Consider the following 23,097-nt stretch of genomic DNA (forward strand, 5'->3'; position numbering starts at 1 on the left):
GTGCGCTCGTCCTTTCACAAGCATCTACTGCTTTTTTCAGATCTTGACACCGTTGGATGTCGAGCACTTCTGAACACTGCTGAACGGCTGCGTGGGAGAACTACCATTAATTGGAGGCCTGCGAGCGAGCACGACGATTGACTACGATTGACGACTGGTGTACGAAGCTTCAAGAAGCCACCTTATATATCCGGAACCGCCCCCCGAACCGGCATTTCGGCAGCAGTGACAGTGGTGTGCGCTCGTCGTTTCACAAGCATCTACTGCTTTTTCCACATCTTGACACCGTTGGATGTCGAGCACTTCTGAACACTGCTAAACGGCTGCGTGGGAGAACTACCATCTTATCGAGGCATGCGAGCGAGCGCGACGATTGACCACGAGTGACGACTGGTGTACGAGGCTTCAACCAGCCACCTTATATATCCGGAACCGCCCCCCCCCCCCGAACCGACATTTCCGCAGCAGTGACAGTGGTGTGCGCACGTCCTTTCACAAGCATATACTGCTTTTTCCAGATCTTGACACCGTTGGATGTCGAGCACTTCTGAACACTGCTAAACGGCTGCGTGCAGGAACTACCATCTTATTGAGGTCTGCGAGCGAGCACGACGATTGACTGCAAGTGACGACTGGTGTACGAAGCTTCAACCAGCCACCTTATATATCCGGAACCGCACCCCGAAGCGGCATTTCGGCAGCAGTGACAGTGGTGTGCGCTCGTCCTTTCACAACAATCTACTGCTTTTTCCAGATCTTGACACCATTGGATGTCGAGAACTTCTGAACACTGCTGAACGGCTGCGTGGGAGAACTACCATTTTATGAAGGCCTGCGAGGCGAGCGAGCACGACGATTGACTACGAGTGACGACTGGTGTACGAGGCTTCAACCAGCCACCTTATATATCCGGAATCGCCCCCCCCCCCGAACCGACATTTCCGCAGCAGTGACAGTGGTGTGCGCTTGTCCTTTCACAAGCATATACTGCTTTTTCCATATCTTGACACCGTTGGATGTCGAGCACTTCTGAACACTGCTAAACGGCTGCGTGCGGGAACTACCAATTTATCGAGACCTGCGAGCGAGCACGACGATTGACTGCAAGTGACGACTGGTGTACGAGGCTTAAACCAGCCACCCTATATATCCGGAACCGCCACCCGAACCGGCATTTCGGCAGCAGTGACAAAGGTGAGCGCTCATCTTTTCACGAGCGCATACTGCTTTTTCCAGATCTTGACACCGTTGGATGTCGAGCACTTCTGAACACTGCTAAACGGCTGCGTGGGAGAACTACCATCTTATCGAGGCCTGCGAGCGAGCACGACGATTGACTGCAAGCGACGACTGGTGTACGAGGCTTCAACCAGCCAACTTATATATCCGGAGCCGCCCCCCGAACCGGCATTTCGGCAGCAGTGACATAGGTGTGCGCTCGTCCTTTCACAAGCATCTACTGCTTTTTCCAGATCTTGACACCGTTGGATGTCGAGCACTTCTGAACACTGTTAAACGGCTGCGTGCGGGAACTACCATCTCATCGAGGCTTGCGAGCGAGCACGATGATTGACTGCAAGTGACGACTGGTGTACGTGGCTTCAACCAGCCACCTTAATTATCCGGAACCGCCCCCCCCGAACCGGCATTTCGGCAGCAGTGACAGTGGTGTGCGCTCATCTTTTCACAAGCATCTACTGCTTTTTCCAGATCTTGACACCGTTGGATGTCGAGCACTTCTGACTACTGCTAAACGGCTGCGTTCAGGAACTACCACCTTATTGAGGCCTGCGAGCGAGCACGACAATTGACTGCAAGTGACGACTGGTGTACGAGGCTTCAACCAGCCACCTTATGTATCCGGAACCGCACCCCGAACCGGCATTTCGATAGCAGTGACAGTGGTGTGCGCTCGTCCTTTCACAAGCATATACTGCTTTTTCCAGATCATGACACCGTTGGATGTCGAGCACTTCTGAACACTGCTAAACGGCTGCGTGCAGGAACTACTATCTTATTGAGGTCTGCGAGCGAGCACGACGATTGACTGCAAGTGACGACTGGTGTACGAAGCTTCAACCAGCCACCTTATATATCCGGAACCGCACCCAGAACCGGCATTTCGGCAGCAGTGACAGTGGTGTGCGCTCGTCCTTTCACAACAATCGACTGCTTTTTCCAGATCTTGACACCGTTGGATGTCGAGCACTTCTGAACACTGCTAAACGGCTGCGTGCAGGAACCACCATTTTATCGAGGCCTGCGAACGAGCACGACGATTGACTGCAAGTGACGGCTGGTGTATGAGGCTTCAACCAGCCACCTTATATATTCGGAGCCGCCCCCCGAACCGGCATTTCGGCAGCAGTGACATAGGTGTGCGCTCGTCCTTTCACAAGCATCTACTGCTTTTTCCAGATCTTGACACCGTTGGATGTCGAGCACTTCTGGACACTGCTAAACGGCTGCGTGGGAGAACTACCATTTTATGGAGGCCTGCGAGCGAGCACGACGATTGACTACGAGTGACGACTGGTGTACGAGGCTTCAACCAGCCACCTTATATATCCGGAATCGCCCCCCCCCCGAACCGACATTTTCGCAGCAGTAACAGTGGTGTGCGCTCTTCCTTTCACAAGCATATACTGCTTTTTCCATATCTTGACACCGTTGGATGTCGAGCACTTCTGAACACTGCTAAACAGCAGCGTGCGGGAACTACCATTTTATCGAGACCTGTGAGCGAGCACGACGATTGACTGCAAGTGACGACTGGTGTACGAGGCTTAAACCAGCCACCCTATATATCCGGAACCGCCACCCGAACCGGCATTTCGGCAGCAGTGACAAAGGTGAGCGCTCATCTTTTCACAAGCGCATACTGCTTTTTCCAGATCTTGACACCGTTGGATGTTGAGCACTTCTGAACACTGCTAAACGGCTGCGTGGGAGAACTACCATCTTATCGAGGCCTGCGAGCGAGCACGACAATTGACTGCAAGCGACGACTGGTGTACGAGGCTTCAACCAGCCAACTTATATATCCGGAGCCGCCCCCCGAACCGGCATTTCGGCAGCAGTGACATAGGTGTGCGCTCGTCCTTTCACAAGCATCTACTGCTTTTTCCAGATCTTGACACCGTTGGATGTCGAGCTTTTCTGAACACTGCTAAACGGCTGCGTGCGGGAACTACCATCTCATTGAGGCTTGCGAGCGAGCACGATGATTGACTGCAAGTGACGACTGGTGTACGTGGCTTCAACCAGCCACCTTTATTATCCGGAACCGCCCCCTGAACCGGCATTTCGGCAGCAGTGACAGTGGTGTGCGCTCACCTTTTCACAAGCATCTACTGCCTTTTCCAAATCTTGACACCGTTGGATTTCGAGCACTTCTGAACACTGCTAAACGGCTGCATGCAGGAACTACCATCTTATCAAGGCCTGCGAGCAAGCACGAGGATTGACAGCAAGTGACGACTGGTGTACCAGGCTTCAACCAGCCACCTTATATATCCGGAACCGCCCCCCGAACCGGCATTTCGGCAGCAGTGACAGTGGTGTGCGCTCATCTTTTCACAAGCATCTACTGCTTTTTCCAGATCTTGACACCGTTGGATGTCGAGCACTTCTGACTACTACTAAACGGCTGCGTGCAGGAACTACCACCTTATTGAGGCCTGCGAGCGAGCACGACAATTGACTGCAAGTGACGACTGGTGTACGAGGCTTCAACCAGCCACCTTATGTATCCGGAACCGCACCCCGAACCGGCATTTCGATAGCAGTGACAGTGGTGTGCGCTCGTCCTTTCACATGCATATACTACTTTTTCCAGATCTTGACACCGTTGGATGTCGAGCACTTCTGAACACTGCCAAATGGCTGCGTGCGAGAACTACCATTTTACCGAGACCTGCGAGCGAGCACGACGATTGACTGCAAGCGAAGACTGGTGTACGAGGCTTCATCCAGCCATCTTATATATCCGGAACGACTCCCCAAACCGGCATTTCGGCAGCAGTGACAGTGGTGTGCGCTCGTCCTTTCACAAGCATCTACTGCTTTTTCCAGATCTTGACACCGTTGGATGTCGAGCACTTCTGAACACTGCTACACGGCTGCGTGCGGGAACTACCATCTTATCGAGGCCTGCGAGCGAGCACAACGATTGACTGCAAGTGACGACTGGTGTACGAGGCTTCAACCAGGCACTTTATATATCCGGAAGCGCCCCACGAACCGGCATTTCGGCCGCAGCGACAGTGGTGTGCACTCGTCCTTTCACAAGCATCTACTGCTTTTTCCAGATCTTGACACCATTGGATGTCGAGCACTTCTGAACACTGCTAAAGGGCTGCGTGGGAGAAGTACCATCTTATCGAGGTGCGAGTGAGCACGACGATTGACTGCAAGCGACGACTAATGTAAGAGGCTTCAACCAGCCACCTTATAATCTGGAACGGCCCTTGAACCGGCATTTCGGCAGCAGTGACAGTGGTGTGCGCTCGTCCTTTCACTAGCATCTACTGCTTTTTCCAGATCTTGACACCGATGAATGTAGAGCACTTCTGAACACTGCTAAACAGCTGCGTGCAGGAACTACCATCTTATCGAGGCCTGCGAGCGAGCACGACGATTGACTGCAAGCGACGACTGCTGTACGAGGCTTCAACCAGCAACCTTATATATCCGGAACCGCCCCCCCAAACTGGCAATTCAGCAGCAGTGACAGTGGTGTGCGCTCATCTTTTCACAAGCATCTACTGCTTTTTCCAGATCTTGACACCGTTGGTAGTCGAGCACTTCTGAACACTGCTAAACGGCTGCGTGGGAGACCTACCCTTTCATCGAGGCCTGCAAGCGAGCACCACGATTGACTGCGAGTGACGACTGGTGTACGAGGCTTCAACCAGCCATCTTATATATCCGGAACCACACCACGAACCGGCATTTCGGCAGCAGTGACAGTGGTGTGCGCTCGTCATTTCACACGCATCTACTGCTTTTTCCAGATCTTGACACCGTTGCATGTCAAGCACTTCTGAACACTGCTAAACGGCTGCGTGGGAGAACTACCATTTTATGGAGGCCTGCCAGCGAGCATGACGATTGACAGCGAGTGACGACTGGTGTACGAGGCTTCAACCAGCCTCCATATATATCCGGAACCGCCCCCCCTAACCGACATTTCCGCAGCAGTGACAGTGGTGTGCGCTCGTCCTTTCACAAGCATATACTGCTTTTTCCAGATCTTGACACCGTTGGATGTCGAGCACTTCTGAACACTGCTAAACGGCTGCGTGGGAGAACTACCATTTTATGGAGGCCTGCGAGCGAGCACGACGATTGACAGCGAGTGACGACTGGTGTACGAGGCTTCAACCAGCCTCCATATATATCCGGAACCGCTTCCCTAACCGACATTTCCGCAGCAGTGACAAGGGTATGCGCTCGTCCTTTCACAAGCATATACTGCTTTTTCCAGATCTTGACACCGTTGGATGTCGAGCACTTCTGAACACTGCTAAACGGCTGCGTGCGGGAACTACCATTTTATCGAGACCTGCGAGCGCGCACGACGATTAACTGCAAGCGACGTCTGGTGTAAGAGGCTTCAACCAGCCTCCATATATATCCGGAACCGCCCCCCCCCCCCGAACCGACATTTCCACAGCAGTGACAGTGGTGAGCGCTCATCTTTTCACGAGCGCATACTGCTTTTTCCAGATCTTGACACCGTTGGATGTCGAGCACTTCTGAACACTGCTAAACGGCTGCGTGGGAGAACTACCATCTTATCGAGGCCTGCGAGCGAGCACGACGATTGACTGCAAGCGACGACTGGTGTACGAGGCTTCAACCAGCCAACTTATATATCCGGAGCCGCCCCCCGAACCGGCATTTCGGCAGCAGTGACATAGGTGTGCGCTCGTCCTTTCACAAGCATCTACTGCTTTTTCCAGATCTTGACACCTTTGGATGTCGAGCACTTCTGAACACTGTTAAACGGCTGCGTGCGGGAACTACCATCTCATCGAGGCTTGCGAGCGAGCACGATGATTGACTGCAAGTGACGACTGGTGTACGTGGCTTCAACCAGCCACCTTAATTATCCGGAACCGCCCCCCCCCGAACCGGCATTTCGGCAGCAGTGACAGTGGTGTGCGCTCATCTTTTCACAAGCATCTACTGCTTTTTCCAGATCTTGACACCGTTGGATGTCGAGCACTTCTGAACACTGCTAAACGGCTGCGTGGGTGAACTACCATCTTATCGAGGCCTGCGAGCGAGCACGACAATTGACTGCAAGCGACGACTGGTGTACGAGGCTTCAACCAGCCAACTTATATTTCCGGAGCCGCCCCCCAAACCGGCATTTCGGCAGCAGTGACATAGGTGTGCGCTCGTCCTTTCACAAGCATCTACTGCTTTTTCCAGATCTTGACACCGTTGGATGTCGAGCACTTCTGAACACTGCTGAACGGCTGCGTGGGAGAACTACCATTAATTGGAGGCCTGCGAGCGAGCACGACGATTGACTACGATTGACGACTGGTGTACGAAGCTTCAAGAAGCCACCTTATATATCCGGAACCGCCCCCCGAACCGGCATTTCGGCAGCAGTGACAGTGGTGTGCGCTCGTCGTTTCACAAGCATCTACTGCTTTTTCCACATCTTGACACCGTTGGATGTCGAGCACTTCTGAACACTGCTAAACGGCTGCGTGGGAGAACTACCATCTTATCGAGGCATGCGAGCGAGCGCGACGATTGACCACGAGTGACGACTGGTGTACGAGGCTTCAACCAGCCACCTTATATATCCGGAACCGCCCCCCCCCCCCGAACCGACATTTCCGCAGCAGTGACAGTGGTGTGCGCACGTCCTTTCACAAGCATATACTGCTTTTTCCAGATCTTGACACCGTTGGATGTCGAGCACTTCTGAACACTGCTAAACGGCTGCGTGCAGGAACTACCATCTTATTGAGGTCTGCGAGCGAGCACGACGATTGACTGCAAGTGACGACTGGTGTACGAAGCTTCAACCAGCCACCTTATATATCCGGAACCGCACCCCGAAGCGGCATTTCGGCAGCAGTGACAGTGGTGTGCGCTCGTCCTTTCACAACAATCTACTGCTTTTTCCAGATCTTGACACCATTGGATGTCGAGAACTTCTGAACACTGCTGAACGGCTGCGTGGGAGAACTACCATTTTATGAAGGCCTGCGAGGCGAGCGAGCACGACGATTGACTACGAGTGACGACTGGTGTACGAGGCTTCAACCAGCCACCTTATATATCCGGAATCGCCCCCCCCCCCCGAACCGACATTTCCGCAGCAGTGACAGTGGTGTGCGCTTGTCCTTTCACAAGCATATACTGCTTTTTCCATATCTTGACACCGTTGGATGTCGAGCACTTCTGAACACTGCTAAACGGCTGCGTGCGGGAACTACCAATTTATCGAGACCTGCGAGCGAGCACGACGATTGACTGCAAGTGACGACTGGTGTACGAGGCTTAAACCAGCCACCCTATATATCCGGAACCGCCACCCGAACCGGCATTTCGGCAGCAGTGACAAAGGTGAGCGCTCATCTTTTCACGAGCGCATACTGCTTTTTCCAGATCTTGACACCGTTGGATGTCGAGCACTTCTGAACACTGCTAAACGGCTGCGTGGGAGAACTACCATCTTATCGAGGCCTGCGAGCGAGCACGACGATTGACTGCAAGCGACGACTGGTGTACGAGGCTTCAACCAGCCAACTTATATATCCGGAGCCGCCCCCCGAACCGGCATTTCGGCAGCAGTGACATAGGTGTGCGCTCGTCCTTTCACAAGCATCTACTGCTTTTTCCAGATCTTGACACCGTTGGATGTCGAGCACTTCTGAACACTGTTAAACGGCTGCGTGCGGGAACTACCATCTCATCGAGGCTTGCGAGCGAGCACGATGATTGACTGCAAGTGACGACTGGTGTACGTGGCTTCAACCAGCCACCTTAATTATCCGGAACCGCCCCCCCCGAACCGGCATTTCGGCAGCAGTGACAGTGGTGTGCGCTCATCTTTTCACAAGCATCTACTGCTTTTTCCAGATCTTGACACCGTTGGATGTCGAGCACTTCTGACTACTGCTAAACGGCTGCGTTCAGGAACTACCACCTTATTGAGGCCTGCGAGCGAGCACGACAATTGACTGCAAGTGACGACTGGTGTACGAGGCTTCAACCAGCCACCTTATGTATCCGGAACCGCACCCCGAACCGGCATTTCGATAGCAGTGACAGTGGTGTGCGCTCGTCCTTTCACAAGCATATACTGCTTTTTCCAGATCATGACACCGTTGGATGTCGAGCACTTCTGAACACTGCTAAACGGCTGCGTGCAGGAACTACTATCTTATTGAGGTCTGCGAGCGAGCACGACGATTGACTGCAAGTGACGACTGGTGTACGAAGCTTCAACCAGCCACCTTATATATCCGGAACCGCACCCAGAACCGGCATTTCGGCAGCAGTGACAGTGGTGTGCGCTCGTCCTTTCACAACAATCGACTGCTTTTTCCAGATCTTGACACCGTTGGATGTCGAGCACTTCTGAACACTGCTAAACGGCTGCGTGCAGGAACTACCATTTTATCGAGGCCTGCGAACGAGCACGACGATTGACTGCAAGTGACGGCTGGTGTATGAGGCTTCAACCAGCCACCTTATATATTCGGAGCCGCCCCCCGAACCGGCATTTCGGCAGCAGTGACATAGGTGTGCGCTCGTCCTTTCACAAGCATCTACTGCTTTTTCCAGATCTTGACACCGTTGGATGTCGAGCACTTCTGGACACTGCTAAACGGCTGCGTGGGAGAACTACCATTTTATGGAGGCCTGCGAGCGAGCACGACGATTGACTACGAGTGACGACTGGTGTACGAGGCTTCAACCAGCCACCTTATATATCCGGAATCGCCCCCCCCCCGAACCGACATTTTCGCAGCAGTAACAGTGGTGTGCGCTCTTCCTTTCACAAGCATATACTGCTTTTTCCATATCTTGACACCGTTGGATGTCGAGCACTTCTGAACACTGCTAAACAGCAGCGTGCGGGAACTACCATTTTATCGAGACCTGTGAGCGAGCACGACGATTGACTGCAAGTGACGACTGGTGTACGAGGCTTAAACCAGCCACCCTATATATCCGGAACCGCCACCCGAACCGGCATTTCGGCAGCAGTGACAAAGGTGAGCGCTCATCTTTTCACAAGCGCATACTGCTTTTTCCAGATCTTGACACCGTTGGATGTTGAGCACTTCTGAACACTGCTAAACGGCTGCGTGGGAGAACTACCATCTTATCGAGGCCTGCGAGCGAGCACGACAATTGACTGCAAGCGACGACTGGTGTACGAGGCTTCAACCAGCCAACTTATATATCCGGAGCCGCCCCCCGAACCGGCATTTCGGCAGCAGTGACATAGGTGTGCGCTCGTCCTTTCACAAGCATCTACTGCTTTTTCCAGATCTTGACACCGTTGGATGTCGAGCTTTTCTGAACACTGCTAAACGGCTGCGTGCGGGAACTACCATCTCATTGAGGCTTGCGAGCGAGCACGATGATTGACTGCAAGTGACGACTGGTGTACGTGGCTTCAACCAGCCACCTTTATTATCCGGAACCGCCCCCTGAACCGGCATTTCGGCAGCAGTGACAGTGGTGTGCGCTCACCTTTTCACAAGCATCTACTGCCTTTTCCAAATCTTGACACCGTTGGATTTCGAGCACTTCTGAACACTGCTAAACGGCTGCATGCAGGAACTACCATCTTATCAAGGCCTGCGAGCAAGCACGAGGATTGACAGCAAGTGACGACTGGTGTACCAGGCTTCAACCAGCCACCTTATATATCCGGAACCGCCCCCCGAACCGGCATTTCGGCAGCAGTGACAGTGGTGTGCGCTCATCTTTTCACAAGCATCTACTGCTTTTTCCAGATCTTGACACCGTTGGATGTCGAGCACTTCTGACTACTACTAAACGGCTGCGTGCAGGAACTACCACCTTATTGAGGCCTGCGAGCGAGCACGACAATTGACTGCAAGTGACGACTGGTGTACGAGGCTTCAACCAGCCACCTTATGTATCCGGAACCGCACCCCGAACCGGCATTTCGATAGCAGTGACAGTGGTGTGCGCTCGTCCTTTCACATGCATATACTACTTTTTCCAGATCTTGACACCGTTGGATGTCGAGCACTTCTGAACACTGCCAAATGGCTGCGTGCGAGAACTACCATTTTACCGAGACCTGCGAGCGAGCACGACGATTGACTGCAAGCGAAGACTGGTGTACGAGGCTTCATCCAGCCATCTTATATATCCGGAACGACTCCCCAAACCGGCATTTCGGCAGCAGTGACAGTGGTGTGCGCTCGTCCTTTCACAAGCATCTACTGCTTTTTCCAGATCTTGACACCGTTGGATGTCGAGCACTTCTGAACACTGCTACACGGCTGCGTGCGGGAACTACCATCTTATCGAGGCCTGCGAGCGAGCACAACGATTGACTGCAAGTGACGACTGGTGTACGAGGCTTCAACCAGGCACTTTATATATCCGGAAGCGCCCCACGAACCGGCATTTCGGCCGCAGCGACAGTGGTGTGCACTCGTCCTTTCACAAGCATCTACTGCTTTTTCCAGATCTTGACACCATTGGATGTCGAGCACTTCTGAACACTGCTAAAGGGCTGCGTGGGAGAAGTACCATCTTATCGAGGTGCGAGTGAGCACGACGATTGACTGCAAGCGACGACTAATGTAAGAGGCTTCAACCAGCCACCTTATAATCTGGAACGGCCCTTGAACCGGCATTTCGGCAGCAGTGACAGTGGTGTGCGCTCGTCCTTTCACTAGCATCTACTGCTTTTTCCAGATCTTGACACCGATGAATGTAGAGCACTTCTGAACACTGCTAAACAGCTGCGTGCAGGAACTACCATCTTATCGAGGCCTGCGAGCGAGCACGACGATTGACTGCAAGCGACGACTGCTGTACGAGGCTTCAACCAGCAACCTTATATATCCGGAACCGCCCCCCCAAACTGGCAATTCAGCAGCAGTGACAGTGGTGTGCGCTCATCTTTTCACAAGCATCTACTGCTTTTTCCAGATCTTGACACCGTTGGTAGTCGAGCACTTCTGAACACTGCTAAACGGCTGCGTGGGAGACCTACCCTTTCATCGAGGCCTGCAAGCGAGCACCACGATTGACTGCGAGTGACGACTGGTGTACGAGGCTTCAACCAGCCATCTTATATATCCGGAACCACACCACGAACCGGCATTTCGGCAGCAGTGACAGTGGTGTGCGCTCGTCATTTCACACGCATCTACTGCTTTTTCCAGATCTTGACACCGTTGCATGTCAAGCACTTCTGAACACTGCTAAACGGCTGCGTGGGAGAACTACCATTTTATGGAGGCCTGCCAGCGAGCATGACGATTGACAGCGAGTGACGACTGGTGTACGAGGCTTCAACCAGCCTCCATATATATCCGGAACCGCCCCCCCTAACCGACATTTCCGCAGCAGTGACAGTGGTGTGCGCTCGTCCTTTCACAAGCATATACTGCTTTTTCCAGATCTTGACACCGTTGGATGTCGAGCACTTCTGAACACTGCTAAACGGCTGCGTGGGAGAACTACCATTTTATGGAGGCCTGCGAGCGAGCACGACGATTGACAGCGAGTGACGACTGGTGTACGAGGCTTCAACCAGCCTCCATATATATCCGGAACCGCTTCCCTAACCGACATTTCCGCAGCAGTGACAAGGGTATGCGCTCGTCCTTTCACAAGCATATACTGCTTTTTCCAGATCTTGACACCGTTGGATGTCGAGCACTTCTGAACACTGCTAAACGGCTGCGTGCGGGAACTACCATTTTATCGAGACCTGCGAGCGCGCACGACGATTAACTGCAAGCGACGTCTGGTGTAAGAGGCTTCAACCAGCCTCCATATATATCCGGAACCGCCCCCCCCCCGAACCGACATTTCCACAGCAGTGACAGTGGTGAGCGCTCATCTTTTCACGAGCGCATACTGCTTTTTCCAGATCTTGACACCGTTGGATGTCGAGCACTTCTGAACACTGCTAAACGGCTGCGTGGGAGAACTACCATCTTATCGAGGCCTGCGAGCGAGCACGACGATTGACTGCAAGCGACGACTGGTGTACGAGGCTTCAACCAGCCAACTTATATATCCGGAGCCGCCCCCCGAACCGGCATTTCGGCAGCAGTGACATAGGTGTGCGCTCGTCCTTTCACAAGCATCTACTGCTTTTTCCAGATCTTGACACCTTTGGATGTCGAGCACTTCTGAACACTGTTAAACGGCTGCGTGCGGGAACTACCATCTCATCGAGGCTTGCGAGCGAGCACGATGATTGACTGCAAGTGACGACTGGTGTACGTGGCTTCAACCAGCCACCTTAATTATCCGGAACCGCCCCCCCCCGAACCGGCATTTCGGCAGCAGTGACAGTGGTGTGCGCTCATCTTTTCACAAGCATCTACTGCTTTTTCCAGATCTTGACACCGTTGGATGTCGAGCACTTCTGACTACTGCTAAACGGCTGCGTTCAGGAACTACCACCTTATTGAGGCCTGCGAGCGAGCACGACAATTGACTGCAAGTGACGACTGGTGTACGAGGCTTCAACCAGCCACCTTATGTATCCGGAACCGCACCCCGAACCGGCATTTCGATAGCAGTGACAGTGGTGTGCGCTCGTCCTTTCACAAGCATATACTGCTTTTTCCAGATCATGACACCGTTGGATGTCGAGCACTTCTGAACACTGCTAAACGGCTGCGTGCAGGAACTACCATCTTATTGAGGTCTGCGAGCGAGCACGACGATTGACTGCAAGTGACGACTGGTGTACGAAGCTTCAACCAGCCACCTTATATATCCGGAACCGCACCCAGAACCGGCATTTCGGCAGCAGTGACAGTGGTGTGCGCTCGTCCTTTCACAACAATCTACTGCTTTTTCCAGATCTTGACACCGTTGGATGTCGAGCACTTCTGAACACTGCTAAACGGCTGCGTGCAGGAACTACCATTTTATCGAGGCCTGCGAACGAGCACGACGATTGACTGCAAGTGACGGCTGGTGTATGAGGCTTCAACCAGCCACCTTATATATTCGGAGCCGCCCCCCGAACCGGCATTTCGGCAGCAGTGACATAGGTGTGCGCTCGTCCTTTCACAAGCATCCACTGCTTTTTCCAGATCTTGACACCGTTGGATGTCGAGCACTTCTGGACACTGCTAAACGGCTGCGTGGGAGAACTACCATTTTATGGAGGCCTGCGAGCGAGCACGACGATTGACTACGAGTGACGACTGGTGTACGAGGCTTCAACCAGCCACCTTATATATCCGGAATCGCCCCCCCCCGAACCGACATTTTCGCAGCAGTAACAGTGGTGTGCGCTCTTCCTTTCACAAGCATATACTGCTTTTTCCATATCTTGACACCGTTGGATGTCGAGCACTTCTGAACACTGCTAAACAGCAGCGTGCGGGAACTACCATTTTATCGAGACCTGTGAGCGAGCACGACGATTGACTGCAAGTGACGACTGGTGTACGAGGCTTAAACCAGCCACCCTATATATCCGGAACCGCCACCCGAACCGGCATTTCGGCAGCAGTGACAAAGGTGAGCGCTCATCTTTTCACAAGCGCATACTGCTTTTTCCAGATCTTGACACCGTTGGATGTCGAGCACTTCTGAACACTGCTAAACGGCTGCGTGGGTGAACTACCATCTTATCGAGGCCTGCGAGCGAGCACGACAATTGACTGCAAGCGACGACTGGTGTACGAGGCTTCAACCAGCCAACTTATATTTCCGGAGCCGCCCCCCAAACCGGCATTTCGGCAGCAGTGACATAGGTGTGCGCTCGTCCTTTCACAAGCATCTACTGCTTTTTCCAGATCTTGACACCGTTGGATGTCGAGCACTTCTGAACACTGCTAAACGGCTGCGTGCGGGAACTACCATCTCATTGAGGCTTGCGAGCGAGCACGATGATTGACTGCAAGTGACGACTGGTGTACGTGGCTTCAACCAGCCACCTTTATTATCCGGAACCGCCCCCTGAACCGGCATTTCGGCAGCAGTGACAGTGGTGTGCGCTCACCTTTTCACAAGCATCTACTGCCTTTTCCAAATCTTGACACCGTTGGATTTCGAGCACTTCTGAACACTGCTAAACGGCTGCATGCAGGAACTACCATCTTATCAAGGCCTGCGAGCAAGCACGAGGATTGACAGCAAGTGACGACTGGTGTACCAGGCTTCAACCAGCCACCTTATATATCCGGAACCGCCCCCCGAACCGGCATTTCGGCAGCAGTGACAGTGGTGTGCGCTCATCTTTTCACAAGCATCTACTGCTTTTTCCAGATCTTGACACCGTTGGATGTCGAGCACTTCTGACTACTACTAAACGGCTGCGTGCAGGAACTACCACCTTATTGAGGCCTGCGAGCGAGCACGACAATTGACTGCAAGTGACGACTGGTGTACGAGGCTTCAACCAGCCACCTTATGTATCCGGAACCGCACCCCGAACCGGCATTTCGATAGCAGTGACAGTGGTGTGCGCTCGTCCTTTCACATGCATATACTACTTTTTCCAGATCTTGACACCGTTGGATGTCGAGCACTTCTGAACACTGCCAAATGGCTGCGTGCGGGAACTACCATTTTACCGAGACCTGCGAGCGAGCACGACGATTGACTGCAAGCGAAGACTGGTGTACGAGGCTTCATCCAGCCATCTTATATATCCGGAACGACTCCCCAAACCGGCATTTCGGCAGCAGTGACAGTGGTGTGCGCTCGTCCTTTCACAAGCATCTACTGCTTTTTCCAGATCTTGACACCGTTGGATGTCGAGCACTTCTGAACACTGCTACACGGCTGCGTGCGGGAACTACCATCTTATCGAGGCCTGCGAGCGAGCACAACGATTGACTGCAAGTGACGACTGGTGTACGAGGCTTCAACCAGGCACTTTATATATCCGGAAGCGCCCCCCGAACCGGCATTTCGGCCGCAGCGACAGTGGTGTGCACTCGTCCTTTCACAAGCATCTACTGCTTTTTCCAGATCTTGACACCATTGGATGTCGAGCACTTCTGAACACTGCTAAAGGGCTGCGTGGGAGAAGTACCATCTTATCGAGGTGCGAGTGAGCACGACGATTGACTGCAAGCGACGACTAATGTAAGAGGCTTCAACCAGCCACCTTATAATCTGGAACGGCCCTTGAACCGGCATTTCGGCAGCAGTGACAGTGGTGTGCGCTCGTCCTTTCACTAGCATCTACTGCTTTTTCCAGATCTTGACACCGATGAATGTAGAGCACTTCTGAACACTGCTAAACAGCTGCGTGCAGGAACTACCATCTTATCGAGGCCTGCGAGCGAGCACGACGATTGACTGCAAGCGACGACTGCTGTACGAGGCTTCAACCAGAAACCTTATATATCCGGAACCGCCCCCCCAAACTGGCAATTCAGTAGCAGTGACAGTGGTGTGCGCTCATCTTTTCACAAGCATCTACTGCTTTTTCCAGATCTTGACACCGTTGGTAGTCGAGCACTTCTGAACACTGCTAAACGGCTGCGTGGGAGACCTACCCTTTCATCGAGGCCTGCAAGCGAGCACCACGATTGACTGCGAGTGACGACTGGTGTACGAGGCTTCAACCAGCCATCTTATATATCCGGAACCACACCACGAACCGGCATTTCGGCAGCAGTGACAGTGGTGTGCGCTCGTCATTTCACACGCATCTACTGCTTTTTCCAGATCTTGACACCGTTGCATGTCAAGCACTTCTGAACACTGCTAAACGGCTGCGTGGGAGAACTACCATTTTATGGAGGCCTGCGAGCGAGCATGACGATTGACAGCGAGTGACGACTGGTGTACGAGGCTTCAACCAGCCTCCATATATATCCGGAACCGCCCCCCCTAACCGACATTTCCGCAGCAGTGACAGTGGTGTGCGCTCGTCCTTTCACAAGCATATACTGCTTTTTCCAGATCTTGACACCGTTGGATGTCGAGCGCTTCTGAACACTGCTAAACGGCTGCGTGGGAGAACTACCATTTTATGGAGGCCTGCGAGCGAGCACGACGATTGACAGCGAGTGACGACTGGTGTACGAGGCTTCAACCAGCCTCCATATATATCCGGAACCGCTTCCCTAACCGACATTTCCGCAGCAGTGACAAGGGTATGCGCTCGTCCTTTCACAAGCATATACTGCTTTTTCCAGATCTTGACACCGTTGGATGTCGAGCACTTCTGAACACTGCTAAATGGCTGCGTGCGGGAACTACCATTTTATCGAGACCTGCGAGCGCGCACGACGATTAACTGCAAGCGACGTCTGGTGTAAGAGGCTTCAACCAGCCTCCATATATATCCGGAACCGCCCCCCCCCGAACCGACATTTCCACAGCAGTGACAGTGGTGTGCGCTCGTCCTTTCACAAGCATATACTGCTTTTTCCAGATCTTGACACCGTAGGATGTCGAGCACTTCTGAACACTGCTAAACGGCTGCGTGCGGGAACTACCATTTTATCGAGACCTGCGAGCGAGCACGACGATTAACTGCAAGCGACGACTGGTGTACGAGGCTTCAACCAGCCACCCTATATATCCGGAACCACCCCACGAACCGGCATTTCGGCAGCAGTGACAGTGGTGTGCGCTCGTCCTTTCACAAGCATCTACTGCTTTTTCCAAATCTTGACACCGTTGGATGTCGAGCACTTCTGAACACTGCCAAACGGCTGCGTGCGGGAACTACCATTTTATAGAGACCTGCGAGCGAGCACGACGATTGACTGCAAGCGACGACTGGTGTACGAGGCTTCAACCAGCCACCTTATATATCCGGAACCGCACCCCGAAGCGGCATTTCGGCAGCAGTGACAGTGGTGTGCGCTCGTCCTTTCACAACAATCTACTGCTTTTTCCAGATCTTGACACCATTGGATGTCGAGAACTTCTGAACACTGCTGAACGGCTGCGTGGGAGAACTACCATTTTATGAAGGCCTGCGAGCGAGCACGACGATTGACTACGAGTGACGACTGGTGTACGAGGCTTCAACCAGCCACCTTATATATCCGGAATCGCCCCCCCCCCCCGAACCGACAATTCCGCAGCAGTGACAGTGGTGTGCGCTCGTCCTTTCACAAGCATATACTGCTTTTTCCATATCTTGACACCGTTGGATGTCGAGCACTTCTGAACACTGCTAAACGGCTGCGTGCGGGAACTACCAATTTATCGAGACCTGCGAGCGAGCACGACGATTGACTGCAAGCGACGACTGGTGTACGAGGCTTCAACCAGCCACCTTATATATCCGGAACCGCACCCCGAAGCGGCATTTCGGCAGCAGTGACAGTGGTGTGCGCTCGTCCTTTCACAACAATCTACTGCTTTTTCCAGATCTTGACACCATTGGATGTCGAGAACTTCTGAACACTGCTGAACGGCTGCGTGGGAGAACTACCATTTTATGAAGGCCTGCGAGCGAGCACGACGATTGACTACGAGTGACGACTGGTGTACGAGGCTTCAACCAGCCACCTTATATATCCGGAATCGCCCCCCCCCGAACCGACATTTCCGCAGCAGTGACAGTGGTGTGCGCTCGTCCTTTCACAAGCATATACTGCTTTTTCCATATCTTGACACCGTTGGATGTCGAGCACTTCTGAACACTGCTAAACGGCTGCGTGCGGGAACTACCAATTTATCGAGACCTGCGAGCGAGCACGACGATTGACTGCAAGTGACGACTGGTGTACGAGGCTTAAACCAGCCACCCTATATATCCGGAACCGCCACCCGAACCGGCATTTCGGCAGCAGTGACAAAGGTGAGCGCTCATCTTTTCACGAGCGCATACTGCTTTTTCCAGATCTTGACACCGTTCGATGTCGAGCACTTCTGAACACTGCTAAACGGCTGCGTGGGAGAACTACCATCTTATCGAGGCCTGCGAGCGAGCACGACGATTCACTGCAAGCGACGACTGGTGTACGAGGCTTCAACCAGCCAACTTATATATCCGGAGCCGCCCCCCGAACCGGCATTTCGGCAGCAGTGACATAGGTGTGCGCTCGTCCTTTCACAAGCATCTACTGCTTTTTCGAGATCTTGACACCGTTGGATGTCGAGCACTTCTGAACACTGTTAAACGGCTGCGTGCGGGAACTACCATCTCATCGAGGCTTGCGAGCGAGCACGATGATTGACTGCAAGTGACGACTGGTGTACGTGGCTTCAACCAGCCACCTTTATTATCCGGAACCGCCCCCTGAACCGGCATTTCGGCAGCAGTGACAGTGGTGTGCGCTCACCTTTTCACAAGCATCTACTGCCTTTTCCAAATCTTGACACCGTTGGATTTCGAGCACTTCTGAACACTGCTAAACGGCTGCATGCAGGAACTACCATCTTATCAAGGCCTGCGAGCAAGCACGAGGATTGACAGCAAGTGACGACTGGTGTACCAGGCTTCAACCAGCCACCTTATATATCCGGAACCGCCCCCCGAACCGGCATTTCGGCAGCAGTGACAGTGGTGTGCACTCATCTTTTCACAAGCATCTACTGCTTTTTCCAGATCTTGACACCGTTGGATGTCGAGCACTTCTGACTACTACTAAACGGCTGCGTGCAGGAACTACCACCTTATTGAGGCCTGCGAGCGAGCACGACAATTGACTGCAAGTGACGACTGGTGTACGAGGCTTCAACCAGCCACCTTATGTATCCGGAACCGCACCCCGAACCGGCATTTCGATAGCAGTGACAGTGGTGTGCGCTCGTCCTTTCACATGCATATACTACTTTTTCCAGATCTTGACACCGTTGGATGTCGAGCACTTCTGAACACTGCTACACGGCTGCGTGCGGGAACTACCATCTTATCGAGGCCTGCGAGCGAGCACAACGATTGACTGCAAGTGACGACTGGTGTACGAGGCTTCAACCAGGCACTTTATATATCCGGAAGCGCCCCCCGAACCGGCATTTCGGCCGCAGCGACAGTGGTGTGCACTCGTCCTTTCACAAGCATCTACTGCTTTTTCCAGATCTTGACACCATTGGATGTCGAGCACTTCTGAACACTGCTAAAGGGCTGCGTGGGAGAAGTACCATCTTATCGAGGTGCGAGTGAGCACGACGATTGACTGCAAGCGACGACTAATGTAAGAGGCTTCAACCAGCCACCTTATATTCTGGAACGGCCCTTGAACCGGCATTTCGGCAGCAGTGACAGTGGTGTGCGCTCGTCCTTTCACTAGCATCTACTGCTTTTTCCAGATCTTGACACCGATGAATGTAGAGCACTTCTGAACACTGCTAAACAGCTGCGTGCAGGAACTACCATCTTATCGAGGCCTGCGAGCGAGCACGACGATTGACTGCAAGCGACGACTGCTGTACGAGGCTTCAACCAGCAACCTTATATATCCGGAACCGCCCCCCCAAACTGGCAATTCAGCAGCAGTGACAGTGGTGTGCGCTCATCTTTTCACAAGCATCTACTGCTTTTTCCAGATCTTGACACCGTTGGTAGTCGAGCACTTCTGAACACTGCTAAACGGCTGCGTGGGAGACCTACCCTTTCATCGAGGCCTGCAAGCGAGCACCACGATTGACTGCGAGTGACGACTGGTGTACGAGGCTTCAACCAGCCATCTTATATATCCGGAACCACACCACGAACCGGCATTTCGGCAGCAGTGACAGTGGTGTGCGCTCGTCATTTCACACGCATCTACTGCTTTTTCCAGATCTTAACACCGTTGCATGTCAAGCACTTCTGAACACTGCTAAACGGCTGCGTGGGAGAACTACCATTTTATGGAGGCCTGCGAGCGAGCATGACGATTGACAGCGAGTGACGACTGGTGTACGAGGCTTCAACCAGCCTTCATATATATCCGGAACCGCCCCCCCTAACCGACATTTCCGCAGCAGTGACAGTGGTGTGCGCTCGTCCTTTCACAAGCATATACTGCTTTTTCCAGATCTTGACACCGTTGGATGTCGAGCACTTCTGAACACTGCTAAACGGCTGCGTGGGAGAACTACCATTTTATGGAGGCCTGCGAGCGAGCACGACGATTGACAGCGAGTGACGACTGGTGTACGAGGCTTCAACCAGCCTCCATATATATCCGGAACCGCTTCCCTAACCGACATTTCCGCAGCAGTGACAAGAGTATGCGCTCGTCCTTTCACAAGCATATACTGCTTTTTCCAGATCTTGACACCGTTGGATGTCGAGCACTTCTGAACACTGCTAAACGGCTGCGTGCGGGAACTACCATTTTATCGAGACCTGCGAGCGCGCACGACGATTAACTGCAAGCGACGTCTGGTGTAAGAGGCTTCAACCAGCCTCCATATATATCCGGAACCGCCCCCCCCCGAACCGACATTTCCACAGCAGTGACAGTGGTGTGCGCTCGTCCTTTCACAAGCATATACTGCTTTTTCCAGATCTTGACACCGTAGGATGTCGAGCACTTCTGAACACTGCTAAACGGCTGCGTGCGGGAACTACCATTTTATCGAGACCTGCGAGCGAGCACGACGATTAACTGCAAGCGACGACTGGTGTACGAGGCTTCAACCAGCCACCCTATATATCCGGAACCACCCCACGAACCGGCATTTCGGCAGCAGTGACAGTGGTGTGCGCTCGTCCTTTCACAAGCATCTACTGCTTTTTCCAAATCTTGACACCGTTGGATGTCGAGCACTTCTGAACACTGCCAAACGGCTGCGTGCGGGAACTACCATTTTATAGAGACCTGCGAGCGAGCACGACGATTGACTGCAAGCGACGACTGGTGTACGAGGCTTAAACCAGCCACCTTATATATCCGGAATCGCCCCCCCCCGAACCGACATTTCCGCAGCAGTGACAGTGGTGTGTGCTCGTCCTTTCACAAGCATATACTGCTTTTTCCAGATCTTGACACCGTTAGATGTCGAGCACTTCTGAACACTGCTGAACGGCTGCGTGCAGGAACTACAATCTTATCGAGGCCTGCGAGCGAGCATGACGATTGACTGCAAATGACGACTGGTGTACGAGGCTTCAATCAGCCACCTTATATATCCGGAACCGCCCCCGAACCGGCATTTCGGCAGCAGTGACAGTGGTGTGCGCTCGTCCTTTCACAAGCATATACTACTTTTTCCAGATCTTGACACCGTTGGATGTAGAGCACTTCTGAACACTGCTAAACGGCTGCGTGCGGGAACTACCATCTTATCGAGGCCTGCGAGCGAGCACGACGATTAGCTGCAAGCGACGACTGGTGTACGAGGCTTCAACCAGCCACCTTATATATCCGGAACCGCCCCCCGAACCGGCATTTCGGCAGCAGTGACATTGGTGTGCACTCGTCCGTTCACAAGCGTCTACTGCTTTTTCAAGATCTTGACACCGTTGGATGTCGAGCACTTCTGAACACTGCTAAACGGCTGCGTGCGGGAACTACCATTTTATAGAGGCATGCGAACGAGCACGACGATTGACTGCAAGCGACGACTGGTGTACGAGGCTTCAACCAGGCACTTTATATACCCGGAACCGCCCCCCGAACCAGCATTTCGGCCGCAGCGACAGTGGTGTGCACTCGTCCTTTCACAAGCATCTACTGCTTTTTACAGATCTTGACACCATTGGATGTCGAGCAGTTCTCAACACTGCTAAACAGCTGCGTGCCGGAACTACCATCTTATCGAGGCCTGCGAGCGAGCACGACGATTGACTGCAAGCGACGACTGCTGTACGAGGCTTCAACCAGCAACCTTATATATCCAGAACCGCCCCCCCCCCAAACTGGCAATTCAGCAGCAGTGACAGTGGTGTGCGCTCATCTTTTCACAAGCATCTACTGCTTTTTCCAGATCTTGACACCGTTGGTAGTCGAGCACTTCTGAACACTACTAAACGGCTGCGTGGGAGACCTACCATTTCATCGAAGCCTGCAAGCGAGCACCACGATTGACTGCGAGTGACGACTGGTGTACGAGGCTTCGACCAGCCATATGATATATCCGGAACCGCACAACGAACCGGCATTTCGGCAGCAGTGACAGTGGTGTGCGCTCTTCATTTCACACGCATCTACTGCGTTTTCCAGATCTTGACACCGTTGGATGTCAAGCACTTCTGAACACTGCTAAATGGCTGCGTGGGAGAACTACCATCTTATCGAGGCCTGCGAGCGAGCACGACGATTGACTGGAAGCGACGACTGGTGTACGAGGCTTCAACCAGCCACCTTATATATCCGGAACCGCCCCCCCCCAAACCGACATTTCCGCAGCAGTGAGAGTGGTGTGCGCTCGTCCTTTCACAAGCATATACTGCTTTTTCCAGATCTTGACACCGTTGGATGTCGAGCACTTCTGAACACTGCCAAACGGCTGCGTGCGGGAACTACCATTTTATCGAGACCTGCGAGCGAGCACCACGATTGACTGCAAGTGACAACTGGTGTACGAGGCTTCATCCAGCCACCTTTTATATCCGGAACGACTCCCCGAACCGGCAATTCGGCAGCAGTGATAGTGGTGTGCGCTCGTCCTTTCACAAGCATCTACTGCTTTTTCCAGATCCGTTGGATGTCGAGCACTTCTGAACACTGCTAAACGGCAGCGTGCGAGAACTACCATCTTATCGAGGCCTTCGAGCGAGCACAACGATTGACTGCAAGTGACGACTGGTGTACGAGGCTTCAACCAGCCACCTTATATACCCGGAACAGCCTCCCGAACCGGCATTTTTGCAGCAGTGACAGTGGTGTGCACTCGTCCTTTCACAAGCATCTACTGCTTTTTCCAGATCTTGACACCGTTGGATGTCGAGCACTTCTGAACACTGCTAAACGGCTGCGTGCAGGAACTACCATCTTATCGAGTTCTGCGAGCGAGCAC

The sequence above is a fragment of the Rhipicephalus microplus genome, chromosome X, assembly GCF_043290135.1.
Source record: "Rhipicephalus microplus isolate Deutch F79 chromosome X, USDA_Rmic, whole genome shotgun sequence".
Classification (NCBI taxonomy): domain Eukaryota; kingdom Metazoa; phylum Arthropoda; class Arachnida; order Ixodida; family Ixodidae; genus Rhipicephalus; species Rhipicephalus microplus.